This window comes from Chiloscyllium plagiosum, chromosome 18 (genome assembly GCF_004010195.1).
Source record: "Chiloscyllium plagiosum isolate BGI_BamShark_2017 chromosome 18, ASM401019v2, whole genome shotgun sequence".
Lineage (NCBI taxonomy): Eukaryota > Metazoa > Chordata > Chondrichthyes > Orectolobiformes > Hemiscylliidae > Chiloscyllium > Chiloscyllium plagiosum.
In genome coordinates, this window is record NC_057727.1 from 39,230,268 (window position 1) to 39,247,696 (window position 17,429).

The 17,429-nt window shown below is 39.0% G+C and overlaps 1 protein-coding gene and 1 long non-coding RNA gene across 2 annotated transcripts in view; one reads left to right on the forward strand and one right to left on the reverse strand.

Moving 5' to 3' along the window:
- adamts9 (ADAM metallopeptidase with thrombospondin type 1 motif, 9) overlaps positions 1 to 17,429 on the reverse strand; it is a 256,778-nt gene that overhangs the window by 101,181 nt on the left and 138,168 nt on the right. The window lies entirely within an intron of this gene.
- LOC122559061 overlaps positions 1 to 17,429 on the forward strand; it is a 66,296-nt gene that overhangs the window by 48,516 nt on the left and 351 nt on the right. The window contains exons 6-7 of the long non-coding RNA XR_006314322.1: positions 16,521 to 16,633; positions 17,357 to 17,406. This is a non-coding gene — a long non-coding RNA (uncharacterized LOC122559061). The remainder of the gene's footprint in view (positions 1 to 16,520; positions 16,634 to 17,356; positions 17,407 to 17,429) is intronic.

Here is a 17,429-nt window from a genome sequence, read left to right on the forward strand (position 1 = left end):
CCTCGAACTCAGCACCACCCTCCTAACCTGCAATCTTCTTCCTGACCTCTCCACCCCCACCCCCACTCCGGCCTATCACCCTCACCTTGACCTCCCTCCACCTATCGCATTTCCAACGCCCCTCCCCCAAGTCTGTCCTCCCTACCTTTTATCTTAGCCTGCTGGACACATTTTCCTCATTCCTGAAGAAGGGCTTATGCCTGAAACTTCGATTCTCCTGTTTCTTGGATGCTGCCTGACCTGCTGCACTTTTCCAGCAACACATTTTCAGCTCATTCCAACATCAACCATGTGTTCCAAAATACAGATGGAAACTGACTACTCTGAACCATATGAGAAAACATGCCTTTCACTGACTGGATAGTTTCCAACCAGCTCCCCAAGCAAGATACCTCTTCTCATTGATTAAGATCAATGGTGAGATCCTAGCAAAATGTGAAATATTCATCATTACCTCCATTGCACTCGTAGAGCTTTCAGTTGACTGAAGAATGAATACTTGAGGAGGAGAATCTTAAACCTATGAGACTAAGGTCGTGGTTTACCAGATAGCATTAATCCCTGTGCTCCTGTGTACTTTGGTGACTTTGACAACTTGTAGCAGGCACCAAACCACTGGACAAGTACCACCAATGATTCTTTGCTAGATTCTCCAACTATGGTGGGACGAATGGCACCCTAATTCCAAGATCCTCTCCAATACCAACAGATCCACCACTGAGGGATGCTAAAAACACTAAAAACATGGGAACCAGGTAGAATACATTGCTCTTCATGTGACACCAGACTCCTGATCTCTAGCTTTACTGAGTACTTGCCCAAGGCAGAGGACTTTCAGAAGGACAATGGAAACACTTTGGTCATATGCTGGAACCATCCCTAAACTCATAAAACATACTTGCTGCTGACACATTGTGACCAACTAAAATGGAGAATGTACCTTTGGGAAGTCACTGAACACATGCAAAGAGGAAGATGAAGCATTGAAGGGAGAAAACTCTCCTCCCAACAAATCATCTACCTGATCCTCCAAGCGACACCTTCCTCCATTTGTGAGAGACCTAGATCACACACTGGACTTGTCAGCCATCTCAGCAGAGTGGAAGAATTACCCTTGTTAATTGCCTGCCATGATTTCTTGCTCTGTCCTGTGCTACAAATACTGTTAGAGTGTCTATAAACAACACCAACTAACCTTTTCTTCCCCTTGGTATTTGTTAGCTCCAAACAAACTAACAGCTCAGAAAATCAAAAAGTACTAAGATCCTTTCCCTATACTGTCCTTATTCTATCCTTTATTATCAGACTTACCCCTTTTTTTTTTGCTTTTTTTTTCACCATTCTGAATTACTTAGTTCTCAGTCTTGAACATTTTGCAACCACATCTCCATAAAGGCTATTATTTCTAGTATATTGGTATTCATAGATACTACTAATTAATCTAATTTGTTGCAAAGGGTTCATGCAGTCAGATGTGGTGCAATTAGCTTTGATTTTTTATTTGTTTTTCTCCTGGCATCACTTTGTATCTAAAGCCTCATTAACTTTGCTACTCTTTCTGTCCCTTCTTCACCTACTCAACTTATTTTCTTTTACCTAAAATCTGCTGTTGCCGTTCCCTTGCTGCTTTTGAATACACCCGTACCTGAGTCCTCCCACCTCCAATTTTAAAGTCTAAACCTGCCTTAGCCCCCGGTTATTTGATTATCCAGGAATGGCGCCTACCAGGCCTAGATCAGCTAAAGTTTATCTAAATGGAACAACTCTTTCTTTCTCTAGTACTGATGCTGGTGGCCTGTGAAGTAAAGCCCCTGGTCTCCTATACCAATCCCTCATTTAAATTTCTAGTTGCCTTCATTGTTACTTCGACTCAGTTTGGGAGGTGTTGTGAAAATCCAACCAGAGCAGCAAGTCCTTGGTTTCTCCTATTCCCAACTGGCCTCAGCTATGGCAGTCAAGAGTGTGGTGCTGAAAAAGCACAGCAGGTCAGGTAGCTTCCGAGTCGATTTTTGTGCTCCTCCTTTCCTTTTCCAGCACCACACTCTTGACTCTAATCTCCAGCATCTGCAGTACTCACTTGCACTCAGCTGTGGCAGCTCTAGCCACCATGGTATCAGTGACTTTTGAGATGTATTTCTGTGCAGCCAATTTTGTGATTCTGTAGTTACCACAATCTGGTTTCTGGAAGGATCCAAAGGTAAAGAAATTTAAGAAATGTGAAGACTCGACCAGTTGGCATTGCACATCTTCACCTCATTCATTCAGAAGGTGGACTTGTTCCAGGAATCTGACACAAACATCTGACTCTCCTTAGACACTGCTGCTCAGTCATACCAGAAATCGGATCCTCTGTCAGCAAACTCTATGCTGAGGGTAATGCCTTGTGGAAGGTGGTATTATGTATTCATTTGTTTTCTCTAATACAGGGCTGAGGAGAGAGCAGCTCCTGCTCCTGCTGGAGATGTCCCAACATTACTGGCTGACAACTGGGAAGTACAGGTTAAAGACAGAAAGTAAATCCAAGGTAGCAGTTCTGTGAGCAAAAGCCATGCATCGAGGAAATCTGAGTATTTAAAGGATTTCCAGCCTGTTAATTCACTGCTCTCCCATCACCTTGCTCAATTTAGTGAGTTTCAGGTAGCTCAGGAGGCCTGTGTGATGGAACCTAGAGCCACAATTGTGGGGAGATGGTGACACTGTGTTGTCATCACTGGAATAATAATCCAATTATTAAAATCTGGATGAAAGTTATTCATCTGTAATGGCAGCCATGAATCTACCATCAATTGCTGTAAAAGGCCTTTAGAGAAGGAAGTCTGCCATCCTTACCCATTCTGGCCTCCACTTGACTCCCGACCCACAGCAATTATCCTTTGAAATTACCTAGCAAGCCACTCTATTCATGGAAATTTAGGAAATTGGGCAACAAATCCAAGCCTTGTCTACAATCCCCACATATTATGAAAAATAAAGGAAAATAGCTTCATCACAATATGCTAATCACAAATTCCCCTCTCCCACAGGATTTCCTGTGCTCTAAGAAACAAATGAATTAAAGTTAGTTAGTTCCTGTCATCTTTCCAACATGTAAGAGGATTTTGTTTCTTTAACCTGTTCCACACAATGCATCGGCTCACGCTGACTGACTATAACACCCCACTATTAGTTAGGAGTCACTATTAGTTAGGAGTCACTATTAGTTAGGAGTCAAGACGGACAGCTGACATCAACAGCAACTTGCATCTATGTACCCTCAACACAGTAAAGCATTCCAAGGTGCTTCTTCAAAAACTGTGGTTTCAAATTGTCTGCAAATGGAACAGCTCAAAACACGGTAGCTGAGATTTGTGTACATCGAGAAACCACAATATTTTCTATAAGCCTACAAGCATCTTTGAATGTAATGCAGTTAAAAGAGCACACAGATGGAATATGCTCAGACACAGAAATATCAGGTTCCTTTGATACTTTAGCAGAGAGAAAACATAGGGTGAAAAAATGATTCAAATAAAAATGTTGGTTCAAGTTAAAATCATTCCTATCATATAGAAAATACAGTGAAATGTAGAGAACACAAGGGCTTATATTAGATTATGTGCCTAGCTTCGTTAGGGAAAGATCTTTAATGTATAGCATTTTTCATGAGTTCAAAATGTTCCAATACAGTTCAAATCAAATGCAGTATTTTTGAAATATAATTACTGTTGAAGTATTGGCAGCCCAGTTACACACAGCAAGCTCGCACTGTCCTACACCCAACCATCTTCAGCTGCGTCATCAATGGCCTTCCCTCTATCATAAGCTCAGAAGTAGGGATGTTTCCTTAAGATCTGTGACTCCTCAGATACAGGATCTGTCTATGTGCAAATGCAGCAAGATCTGGGCAATATCCAGATTTGGCTCATTTGAGAGAATCTGACCGTTGCATCCAGACATTCAATGGTATTACCATCCCCTCACAAACAACATTTTGGGGGTTAGCACTGACAAGAAACTGAAATAGGGTAGCCATATAAATACTGTGGTTACAATAGCAGGTCAGGGGCTAAGAGCCATAGAGTTCAGCTCCTGGCTCCCAAAACCCTGCCCACTATCTAAAAAACACAAGTCAAAAGAGTGATAGAATACTCCCCACTTACCTGTATGAGTGCACCTCCAACAACACAAAAAGCTCATCGCCATCCCAGACAAAGTAGCCCACTTGATTGCACCAAATCCACAGTCACTCGCTCAACAACCGATGCTCAATAACAGTAGTGTGTACAAGATACACCTTAGATAGCATCTTCCAAATCCACAACCACTGCCACTTATAAGGACAAAAGTAGCAGAAATATGGGAACACCATCACCTGCAAGTTCCTGTCCAAGTCATTCACCATTATGACTTGGAAATGTATTGCTGTTCCTTCACTGTCACTGGTCAAAATCCTGGAATACTCTCCCTAACAGCCTTGTGGGTCTACCTACAGAAGCACTTCAAGAGGTTTAGCTCACCATCACTTTGTTAAGGGCAACTAGAAACGGTCAGTAAATACTGGCCAGCCAGCGATTTCCACACCTTATGAATAAATGTGAAAAATTTGAACAATGACCAGTTTTAGTAATACTGGATGGAGATAAATATTTGACAGAACACACTGAGGCTATCCCAGTCTTTCCTTGAACACTATAAGAAGATCTTTTATAATCACCTAAAATGGCAGACAGAAATTCAGTTTAACATATCGAGAGAAAAATCTTTCCACTCCTTCTCTCACTGAAAACCAGCAAATCCAACAATGCAGCACTCACTTTGCACATCTGTGAACAGGTCTCTGGAGTAGAAATCAAATTAGTGACCTTCTGAGTTGAGACTTTTAGTGCTGACAGAAGGATGCAGAGTTGTTCTGAGCTCTGGAGACTCCACAGACACTTAAAAATGGTAGGTAGGTCACAGATTTGGCAGTCCTTCCCCCATTTCTGAAGGATCCCATTTGTGCTGGTAGAGGGAAGGGGTGGGGCTGTAACTCAGTTATTACTGAAACCCAAACTCAGCAGAGCCACTGGAAGTGAGCACTGACGTGAAACATGCGCTATTTTCATTTTAGCAAAAGTTTTAACCTGAGGTTTGGGAGTCACATGTTTTACAGCGTATGAATACTTTGGAAGGTTGGATAAGGTTGTTGAACAGCCAACCTGTGTAATTAAATTACTTAAATCTCCAGATCTATAAAAAGGTGGGAAAAAGCCTCTCTGCACCTACAAAAACACTGCTGTCATAATTCCAATAGCAGTTTGTTAACACTATCCTAAAGGCTCTTCATGAAAGCTTCCCAGTTTTCCATAACTGAACATTACCTCAGCAGCAGTGGTATACATTCATAGTTTGATTGATAGGTCAAAGAGGTTGTTGAAGGACTTCCTCTTTGATCTGGGGTTCTGAATAAAAGTTTGATTAAGAAAGTATTAAGCCCCTGAGGAGATGTCGAATTTTGAAAGCGTTTTCAGGAATGGGAGTGCTCTTTTTCAATAATGAAAGCTGTGACAGATGTTTACATCTTTATTTGATTTCTTCTCAACATGGCTCTGGCAGATTTTCCATACTGGATAATGGTTGGTGAATGGGTATGGAGGATGAAAGGGCTAAGGGTGGGACAGGTTGGCCAGAGTTGACATTACATTGTCATAAAGGGTACAATGGGTTATTGGAACTGGATGGAGAGCATGTTGGCAGAGCAGGAATGAGGCACCATAGGAGATTGAATTAGGAGGTGGGTTGAATGAATGGGGCAGAGCGTATGAATGGTGGTTTGAGGGTTGAGATCTAGTGAGGCCTTCAGAACAGCACTTTGAGCCTCAGCACTTTGCAGCCTCAGTGGCTGCCTCCAATCTGCATTCAAACCTAACTACATTTCCCACTTGCTGCACCTTGCCCCAGAATTAAGATCCTGCCCTTTCGGGCAGTTTCTCTGTGATGGGTGTGGCGATTTGAAAAATTTCCTGACTCATGCTACCTGTCTCAGGAGTAAAAATCCAATCCAAAGCCTCACCTCAGTACTGTGGTAGCACTCCTACCCTGAGCAAGAAGCATAAACAAGGCAAGGTAACAAATGTTTAGTAGCGACAACAATAGTTGCAATGCCTCCCACTAGACAGGAGGAAATGCTGATGCAGCTCTGCATATGAGCAATAAATCAATTTAAAAACCAGAAAATGACTCAGCAGTGAGGTTTTGTAATTAAACTTTTGAAAGGATATTTATGGAGCATAAGTAGCTCTTCAACATATTCCTATCAAAGATCACATACAATGCATTTATTCAATTCAATCTCCACTGCTGAAATTAGGAAGACACTAAACTACTTGAATATTTTTTTCAGCTTTCAAAGAAAATCAAAAGGAGCCCAGAACAGGAATCTCGTATTCTTTATGAATTGTTGAAATTAATGAATGTAAAGGGCTATTTTTCCAGCAAAATAAGAACCATTATGGATAATTTTGATAGCATGTGACAGAACAGAAGTTATGATGTTTGCTTAATCTATGCTGGTTGAATATAAAGCATGCAACACTGCAGATTTGTGCTGCCTCTTCAATTGAATGACTGCTGTGTGCAGCCAGTGCTCACTTTTCTCTACACTGATTGCACACATGATCAGGGGACTCCCATTCATGTCTTGCTAGCACTAGTTAAAGTTAACTAGCATTTCGGAATGAATAAAGTAGCCAGCATATCTTAAAGAAGAGATGCATTGGAACATCAATGGAAAATTATGGCAACAAACAGAGAAAACTGACTAACAACGAACCTGTGAATTTTGGAGATCTGAGAGCAACTAATGTCCAAAAAAAAATTGTGAGCTAATATCTTAATTTTTTTGTCCATTGTGTTTCATATCAGTGTAAACATAACCATTAATCCCATCTTTCTTCAAATAATTTCCAAGTAATTTTTATTCAGTTGTTACTACTGCATGAAGCTGTTTTGTTGAGGAAAAGAAAACACCATGAGTCCACTGCTTCAGTTTAATAACTTGTTTATCACAAAGAAATAGGTCACAGTGTAGTTGTCATCTTGTCTAAACTACCACAAAAACTGCCTTCTTCACTCAGAGCTTTAAACTCAGAAGTCTTTTATATTATTCTTTGCTGAACCCAAAAACATGCAAAAATATCCTTTACATATTAATACATCAAAACTGCTGGGAAATTGCTAAATTGCAACAGTATTATTGAATAATACTTGGTTAATTCATCAATTTTGATAACAAAATTCATTAGCTTTGTGAGTAACAGTTTCATTGAGGAAATCAAAAAAATATATCCAATTTACTTTTCCCATTCTATTAGCTATGCAAATAGACACCCATTCATTCTATACATTTCCGGGAGTGATATGCATTATTCTACAAAGATATATCTGTCATATTTGGACATTGCTACTTAATTTGTTGAGTGTCTTTGAACATTATTCATTTCCTTTACACTTAATCACATTAAGAAACTCTAGATCATTGTAATTACCTATAACATAGCTTATGAGTGTCAAGAGTTGAAAGAATCCTGACAAGTCCATTATAGCAAATTTCTAGTTATTGCTCATTAGATAAAACCGGTTTCTTTTATCTTTCTAAACCAGTTCTAAATCTATTTAATTAATTTTCCATTAATCCCATTCCCATTTATTGTAATCTTCTTTTGCACAAACCAAAAGATCAATGACTCTGAACATAGCATCATATTCATAAGAAGAATTTAGTTCCTACAAACAGAAGAACCTAACATCAAGACATAATGACAAACTGGCTCTTAATGCCTTTTGAATTTTAATCTGGGTATTTTTCTTAGGTTTAGCATCTCAGAAATCTACCTGACATCACTGCTTTAGGCTTGTGATTATTTATTTATGCACTCAATATCGACCTGGTTTTCTGCAAGTTTATGGTTGAACAGAAACCCGTTGATGTTATATTTCAGCTACTGTTTGTTTTACATGACCCCATATGATCTTCCTGGACAATAGCAGATGTGAAAGTAAATGCATTACTTGTCTATAACTTAGGCTACTGATTGCCAAACAGACTTAATTAACAGTAAATAAGTGAATGAATATAAGTACTGGCACATTGCGCATTATCATTAGTAATAGCTGGAATCATATTTTTCAGAGCTCTAAAATTGTACTAATCCACTTAATTTTAAGGTTTACTATAGAAAAATATAGATGACTAGCTAAACATCCAAATATTGAGTTTATTTAATGACTCACAGCAGAGCATCCATTAATTCTCTCTAGCCTATTAGCCTCTTTTTAATGGATTCCAGTCAACACTAAATTAAAGCTGCAGACTATGAAATACATCTCAAAATTACACTCAAATGAAGGAAATTCAAATACGTGTCACTTAAACTCAAATAGAGCTGCCCAATATGCTTATATCTTCAACCTGTTTGGACATGTTGTGTGACAAACATCTTGGGCAAATGGGACTTGAACCTGGATGTCCTGGCCCAGACTGCTGCACCACAAGAGCTTTGTCAGCTGCCCATTATATCTTGTTTTTAGACAGAATGTTTGGTTTTTGCCTAAAATGGTTGACATGACAATCCTCCAGATATTGCAGCCAAACCTGGCTGACTATTTTTCATGAGTGATCCAGCTTTTAATTCTACCTGCCCACCATGACAGAAAGCACACACTATATACAAAAATTCTACATATGTTGTTAATACAAATTGTCGAAATGAAATTAAAATTCAGCAATGTGCAACACATAAGGTAACATTTAACTGTTCATTATATAATCTCCAATTCTTTTTTCCAACAACTTCTATCCATCAAACACCAATTTTGCACCTGCACTGCCAAAACTGGAATTTCAATTGTCAATTTGTTCATTCACAATTTGCAAGAAAGCTGGAGCAAAATGGTGCTTGCAAAATAGATCAGACAGTCAAGAATGTTTACTACTATTGACATGAAGAATCTAAGGCAGTTATATATATATATATATATATAGCCATAATACATCAACAAAATAATGCAGAGACTGAAGGTCTGAAAAAGAAACAGAAAATGCTGAAAGTACTGAACAGGATGGAGAGCTGTGACTTTATGTAGGAAATGTAAGTGATAAGCTACATGGAGACAAGTCAGAGAAGGAAATATCCTGTTTGTCCTCATTTTCCTTCACATCGGCCTCCACAGGCAATTATCATCCAGTACCATTTCTGCTGCCTCCAACATGATGCTGTCACCAATCACATCTTCACTTCTCTTTTTCTTTCAGTTTCCCAAAGGGACCATCCCACCTGGGATACATTGGCTCATCCTTCAATGACTCTCAACAGCCATTCCCCTTTCCATGCATCATGCAAGTGCAGTAAAAGCAACACCTGTTCTTTTAGCTCCTCTTAACATTCACGGTACCAAATATCCCTACTAGATGAATCATATGATTTCCTCTACACTGGGGAGCCCAATCTGAGGGTGATCACTCTGTGGAATACCTGAGTTTAGTTTGCAAACATTATCTTGAGCTTCAAGTCACTTGTCTTTTTAGCTCTCTCCTACACTCATACTGTGACCTCTCTATTTTGAACTCCAAAACTATTTGAATAAAAATCAGCATAAACTCAAGGAACAGCAACTCATCCCTCAGTTAGGTACCTCACATTTCTCATACTGAACGTAGAGGTCAACAATTTCAGATGATGCAAACTGATCACTTGTTAATTCTTCTGCTATTAAACTTTGCCCATCCTCTAGACCAATCTTTCCTTTCATTACTTGCCCCACTATTATTTCCTTTGCTTTGTAGCAATATCTCTTTTGTCAATTCATCTCTCCTGCCTTCCACCCTGTCTCTGCCTCTAGTTTGATCTCTAGCTTTTTATTGGCATGAAGAATCACCCATCTGGTCAATACCAGCAGCAGTGAGATGAGGTCCTTAAATTGGTATTAATTCCAAATTAAAGACCTCAGTTGATGGTGGGGTGTGAGAGCATTCCTGACACATAACTAGATGGGGTGAAATGAGGAAATTGACAGCACAGTGCCAGCAGTGTGCCCTATTACAAAATGCATCATAGCATGATACCAAGGCTCCTGGACAGCATCCTCAGAAGCTGATATCTGTCATAAGGCAGCAGATATATGAGGATGCCACAGCTTATTATTTTTCCTCTAAGTCACACATCATACTGGAGTTATATTACTTTTCCAAAAACAACTGCCAATTCTCTGTTGGACTGGGGGAAGTCTGATGTTAAATAATCTTTGGGCTAATCTGTGGAGATCATTAATTAAATCATCTATGGAATCTCCTGGATGTTGGACCCTTCTATTAATTCTTGGTCTACCAAGACATTTCTTTATTCGGAGATTAAAGTAATTGTCAGTAGTTTTCATTTCTTCTACAACACTTTGGTGAGTTATAACATCATCAACTATGCTCTCAAATGTATTTACTTGTTCAGCATCTAAGTTGGGATCTAATTTAGAAGCTTTCTCTATCTTAAGAGCTGTTTTCTTCAAGATATTCAATTCTGTGTGCTATTAAGTCAACCCCTGAAGTTAGTTACAAATCACACAATACTAGGCTATAGTCCAACAGGTTTAATTGGAAGCACTAGCTTTTGGAGCACCGCTCCTTCAGCAGGTTGTTGGAGTGGCGCTCTGAAAGCTAGTGCTTCCAGTCAAATCTGTTAACCTGGTGTTGTGTGATTTGTAACATTCAATTCTGTGTTCTATTAAGTCAACCCCTGAAGTTAGTTACAAATCACACAATACTAGGCTATAGTCCAACAGGTTTAATTGGAAGCACTAGCTTTTTGAGCACCGCTCCTTCAGCAGGTTGTTGGAGTGGCGCTCTGAAAGCTAGTGCTTCCAGTCAAACCTGTTAACCTGGTGTTGTGTGATTTGTAACTTTGTACACCCCAGTCCAACACTGGTATCTCCAAACCCTGAAATTAAATCTTCTTGACAATATAGTATCCAATGTCATGTCTTCCTAATGTAATTATTTATTTTCCTTCCTTAAAAGACTTTTATTTTGTAGTAAAGGCAGTTCTCCTGACCTTTGCTACATGGACTACAGGGGTTTCCCTTGATTTAAGGACAATATGGAGGACTTTCACCTTCTTGCAGCTAAAATGAGGAGTCCTGCCTTTAGCAGCTAATATGGATGATTTCTACTTTTTTCATGGCTTCATTAGAGGATCCTACTGTTCGTGGACTCAATGAATGATTCTCATTTCCTTAACAGTTTTATTCAATGACTCTCGCTTAGTTGAACAATGCCCTCTTTAATCACTGTTTTAATAAATGACTCCCGCTATTCAAAGCTTTGAGAGATGGTTCTTTAAGTCCTTTTTCTGGATGATTCCTGCTCTCTGTGGCTATAATAATGATCACTGTTTCTTTCACAATTTTCCCTGAGTGATTCCCTATCCTTGTGGTTTACAGCAAATAAGTGATTTACAGTTTCCCACTTATAACAGATTGAACGATCTCCCACCTTTTCTTTGGGCTGAACAAAGTCTAATCAAGGGCTATTCAGGCTTCTAATTTATGCCTTTGTCATTTTAATTCTGGCCTTAAACATTCCTGGGTCTATGACCTCAGTTTAAAATGCTCTTCTAGTCTTTGATTGCCTTACTATAGCCATGGTGACAACGCTCGCTTAACTTTCTCTGAGTGATCATTTGATTCAATTTAGATACTATTTAGAAAATTAGGACATCATATGGTGTCAAAATGAACATAAGTAAATGGAATGAATTGTTGTTAACAAGATTAAATTATATTTGGAGAATAATATGATGTATTTGATAGTATGATGAAACAGTTTGTAACATATAACACAGCTATATAGCTATACAAACCATATCATACATGCATAATCTGCTCATTTAGCTAAGCAATGTGAAAAAACATGGAGAAAAACATTCTCTAGATTTAAAGTTAGATTTGAAGTTAAAGAGTTGAAACTGAGATTTTGGACGTCTGTACTATTGTCAGAGGAGATGTGAGAGTTCAAGTGAGGATAAAGAAGTCTCAGAGGTCAGGACTGCTAATTTCATAAACAAACAAACAACAGAGAAACTACTTGGCTGAGGTAATTCTGCATGTGTATTTCTTTTATGAAAGTAAAATAATCAAATCGGCAAAAAATGTTTTTCTCTGAGACAAAGATGAGGTGCTTTTATTCAAATTGCCGAGATCCTCATAAACACAAACATTTTAAGGGTCTTCCTCAGCTCCAATATTTAAAGATATAAAATGTACTTATATTTTTTCTTAGACTTTTTATTTTCTCTATTAATCAGTTCATGTTCTATTTGGTAATGTCTATGAATATTCAATAAGAACAATAAAAAAGTGGACAGACCCTTATATAGCACCTGACCAACATGGGTTATGGCGAGATATGGCAGAATTGTACAATAAGCCCAGCAAAGGCTGTCTCAATAACGAGAGCAACTCGCTGCATCTTTAAATCAGGTTCTCCGTATCGAGGCAAGATTCTCACTAGGGAGCAGAGAGATGCCAATTAATGGGGATTATTACCTGTTAAGGACCTGTTAAACTACACATCTCGCCTCATTAATATGTAGTTTCCTATCACCTGCTTGTCAGTAAATTAATCATTGAGATTCTCAACTTAGAAGTCAGATCGCGTACTTGGTTATTTCAGCTAACTATTTGCTCTGAAGTATATTTATGTTGGACACTGGGCACCAAACTTCATGGGCAGCAGCCAAATGCACCCCACATCCACCATGTATCATCCTCATGGCACTTCTGTACTTTAAAGCTGCACCAACAACTACCATTGTGATGCCCTAGGCAGGACACTTTGCACTCAGGGACATGCACTCAGCTCATGGACTGCACCAAGCCACATGCTTGCTCTCATAGCACTCACTCACTCTGAGCCTACTGGATGTTCACAGCATCCTTGTTTTTCCTTGCCTTTGAACCAGAGGTACTAGGCTCAAAGTATTGTCCTGCTGCTTAGCACAGACACAAATCCAGGAAACTTGTCATTGTTGGCAACAGGCTTTAGTCAAGTCTGGAGAGATTGCCTTCGGCAGGAGGTCCTGGCACAGTAAATCAAGGGGAGTCTCCAAAATTAGTCCAAAGGATTGGACATGGGTAATCAGGTACTTGGGATGAATAGATTCAGGATCCTCTCCTCATGAGGAGGGAGGAGCCAAATGTTAAGCAGTCCATCACTCACATTGACCTTCTCTGCCCTCTTGGAATGGCAGAAAGGCAGGGATTTTAGGAGATGAAAGTGAGTGCACAGCTGTTAGTTTTGGTGCAGACACAGGGAATGATTGGGCAATAGAGAGAGCAAGCAGGGTTCATGTTATTGCAGGTTGGGTGGGTTACTGTGAATGATGGTAGGTGTTGCAGGCAATACTGAGTGTGAAAGGGCATCAGCCTTGCTGGGAGCTGTGTCTTGTACGGAGAAAGAGAGACTATGAAGTATCAGAGAGAAGATGGTGGCATTTACACTACAGTGCGTTCTTCTAGGTGGCTGAGACTGCCCTGGGGTAACCTCTGGCCAGGCTAGCATGGTCTGATGTCATGACCAGTTTTAGACATTTAAGGGGGAGAGGATGTCCTGTTTCTGCAGCACCCCATCCAGCAGGATGTCCAGGACTCAGCCTGCAGAGTAGAGTGCTAAGTTTCTCTGTCTGCCATGTCTGGGGCAAATTTCAGCACAGCAATTTCAGACTAATGATGTTTGTCAAGGTGCACAATGGACTTTTAAAGATGGCATCAGTGCCAGAGATGCTGATTAAATACAGGATATTATGGCAGTGACGAGATGTTCCAGGAACAGTGAGTGGTAAGATGGGGCTAGAATTAGGCGAGAGGGGTGCTGGAGGGGTGGAGTAGTGAATTAATGAGGCAATGTTGGTAAGATATAATTAGAAAACTCGTGAGACCTAGAGGTGAGAAACCCTCCATGCAACTGACACTTAGAGAAAAAAAACACAAGGTTCAGCTCAATACTGTATACAGAGAAAATTCACAAAGCAGAGCCTTTATTTCTTTTATTTATTCTATTAAGTTGTACTATAGAAAACCACTACATGTGCAATGAGAAGGCAAAATAAGCCGAATCCACTGCTCTGAATTAATGGAGAAAAGTTGTTTTTGACATATTGCTCCTTATTAATTATGTAATGTAACTAATAGACTGTAAAACTGTACTTGTTATATAAACTAAACTCTGTCATAGATGTTGTCACAGAGTCATATAGCACGGAAATAGACCCTTCGGTCCAACCAGAGCATGCCAACCATAATTCCAAACTAAACTAGTCCCACATGCCTACTCCTGCCCATATCGTTCCAAACTTTTCCTTTTCATGTACTTATCCAAATGTTTTTTTAAATTTTGTAACTATGCCCACATCCATGATTTCCTCAGCAGTTCATTCCACGTGCAAATGACATGTAAAACATTAACCCCTTGTGTCTTTTTAAAATCTCTCTCCTCTCATCTTAAAAATATGCCCCTGCTCTTGAAATCTGCCATCCTAGGGAAAACGGCCATTCACTTTATCTATACTCATGATTTTATAAATCTTTATAAAGTCACCTCTCAACTTCCTAAGCACCAGAGGAAGAAGTCCCAATCTATCCAGCCTTTCTTTATAACTCAAAACTTCCATACTAAGCAACATCCTGGTAAATCTCTTCTGAACCCTCTCTAGCTTAATCTCTCCTTCCTGTAACATGCCAACAGAACTGGACACAGTGCTCCAGAAGAGGTCTCACCAATGTCCTGTACAACCTCAACATATATAGTTGAAATCATTGGTAAGTAGCAAGTACAAAGTACTGCCTGCCAATGATGCATGTTATCGATCAACAATGAAAACAAGCAGGATAACTTGTAGGATTCCAAAAAATAGAGAAAGTAAATCTCATTTTGTCCATTCACATCCGGTCAAGCTATGCTTCAGAAAATCCAAGCTGAATGTAGTGAACAGTTAGCATTGGAATAATTACATTATCTTACAACATAAATATGCAGAGACTAAATCTCTCGAAATTAAATTTCTCTGTAATCCTTACATGGCGCTTAAATCCCCAAAAAACACTAATACAGTATAATGATTTTGAATCTTTATTTGTTCCTTACCTTTAGATGTTGTAATGATCAAAATTAAGAAATCTTAATAAAAGCCAAGTTGATATTTGTTACAAACCAATGATTGGAACTGTGAGGTTTTCATGTATTTAGTGCAGTCATCAACACAACACAAAAATATTTTGTTAATTTAGTACAGATAAATACAACATTTTGGAAAACTACATTTTCCTCCAACCCCACCCCCATTTACCTATTGTACTCTTTGCTTCCTTCTCCCCAGCTCCACCCCACCCCACCTATCTCTCCACCCTGGAGGCTCCCTGCCTCCATTCCTGATGAAGGGCTTTTGCCGATTTTCCTGCTCCTCGGATGCTGCCTGACCTGCTGTGCTTTTCCAGCACCACTCTGATCTAAACTCTGGTTCCCAGCATTTGCAGTCCTCACTTTTGCCTACATTTTCTTTGTCAACCTTAAAGTTTTAATTGGTTCGTTATTCAATACCTGTGATATTTGGAGACAAGATGTTAAATTTTTCAATATCACAAAGAATTGTTTAATACCAGAGATTATTTTCATGAAGTCTCCAATGAAGATCTGAATTCACATTCATATATTGTTGACATCCATTTATATTTTTTCAATTAGCAATATATGGATAAAAACATAGGACTTAAAATATCCTCATAAACTGAGATGGAAAATATTTAAATCAAATACAATCAACTTTTTTTTTAAAAGACTTTTAACTGATCTCAATTATGTAAATGATCTCATAGATCTGTAGCTGAGGCCCAAGAACCAATTGATTATGATCTTTGATCTTTGGTTGCACAGATCTTTCTTCGTACCATTTGGAGCTTTACAGATGATCTAAAGAATTTTTTAGGTCCCACAGTCACATGAAAAACATTGATTAAAAAATCAAATTCAATACATTCAAAATTTCTTTTAAAAAGCAAGTTACAAGATCCTGGAATCCCACGTTAGTAGAATACCTCTTCAGTTAATATACCATGCCTTCTGATTTGTTCATCATAAGCAAGTTACATGCACAATTAATACAGAAATCAGCCCATCATGTTCAGTGAGGTTTGTCTCATTATGTCCATGGGAATGTGGAAAAAATAAGTGTTTGTCAGTTTGAAGGGCTAAATGGATTCCTCGAGTTCCTAATTTGTATGTATGTCCATAAACAGAGGACTAGAAATATTGCTTTTTAATTTGGTGGATGGTTTGTTATGCAAGTGACAAGGAGATCAATTATAAGAACTGCATTGATCTATTGCTTGAGATCTTGTATTGCAAAATGATAATGTGATCTGCCACAAAGGCTTTTCCATGTGCAAGCAGCAGATATATTCTCTCAGAAAATTCAGGTGCTCCATCTATTCACGTGAATAACAAACCAAAATTCTGTTAGTATCCAGATTCCGATGTGAAATCTCCAGGATGACCTATGAAGAAATTTGTGAAATTTGATGATAAAAATCAATCTGAGAAGCTACTTTCTTCTGCTGCTGCTGCTAATCTTAGGTGACCCATTATCAAGCCTACTTGAATATACTCTCAAAGTTGTGTGCAGTTCTGGAATCTACATTATGGGAGAGACATGATTAGACCAGGGAAGGTACTGAGGCAACTTACTAGGATATTGCCCGGGCTGGAGTGTTTCAGTTATGAACAAAGATTGTTTTAGAGCAGAGAAGACTGAGGGGCTACATGAGTGAGATGTATAAAATTGAGGGACATAAATAGGGAAGACAGGAAGAAACGTGTCCCCATAATGGAGGGATCAATTACCAGTGGACATAGACTTAAGGGGCAGGACATTTGGGAGAGATGTAAGGAAAAGCTTTTTCAACCAGAGTGTGGTGGGAATCTGCAACTCACTGCCTGTAAGGATAGTAGAGGCAGAAACCCTCATAACATTTAAGAAGCATTTAGATGTGCATTTGGCATACAAGGCTATGGGCCATGTGCTGGAAAATGGGGTTAGAATAATTAATTGTTTTTAGCCAGTGCCAACACAGTGGGCTGAAGTGTAATTTACTCTGCTGTATGACTCTAAAGTAAAGGAAACCTTCAAACTGTTAGGATTTAAAAATAATTCTGATTGTAGTGGTTTGCATTACAATTTAAAAGCGACAAACCACATCTTTCTTGCATGTTATGGGAAGAGTGCTATGCTGATTTTTGTTTCTTATTTTACTGTCTGACTTAGTTGAGGAATTTCCATTTTTTCTTTACTGCTTGTAGGCTTTTTCTTGAGATGGTTACTATCAGCTTGGAATCCTAAAAGGCAAAAGGTAATTCGATATTTACTTTTCAT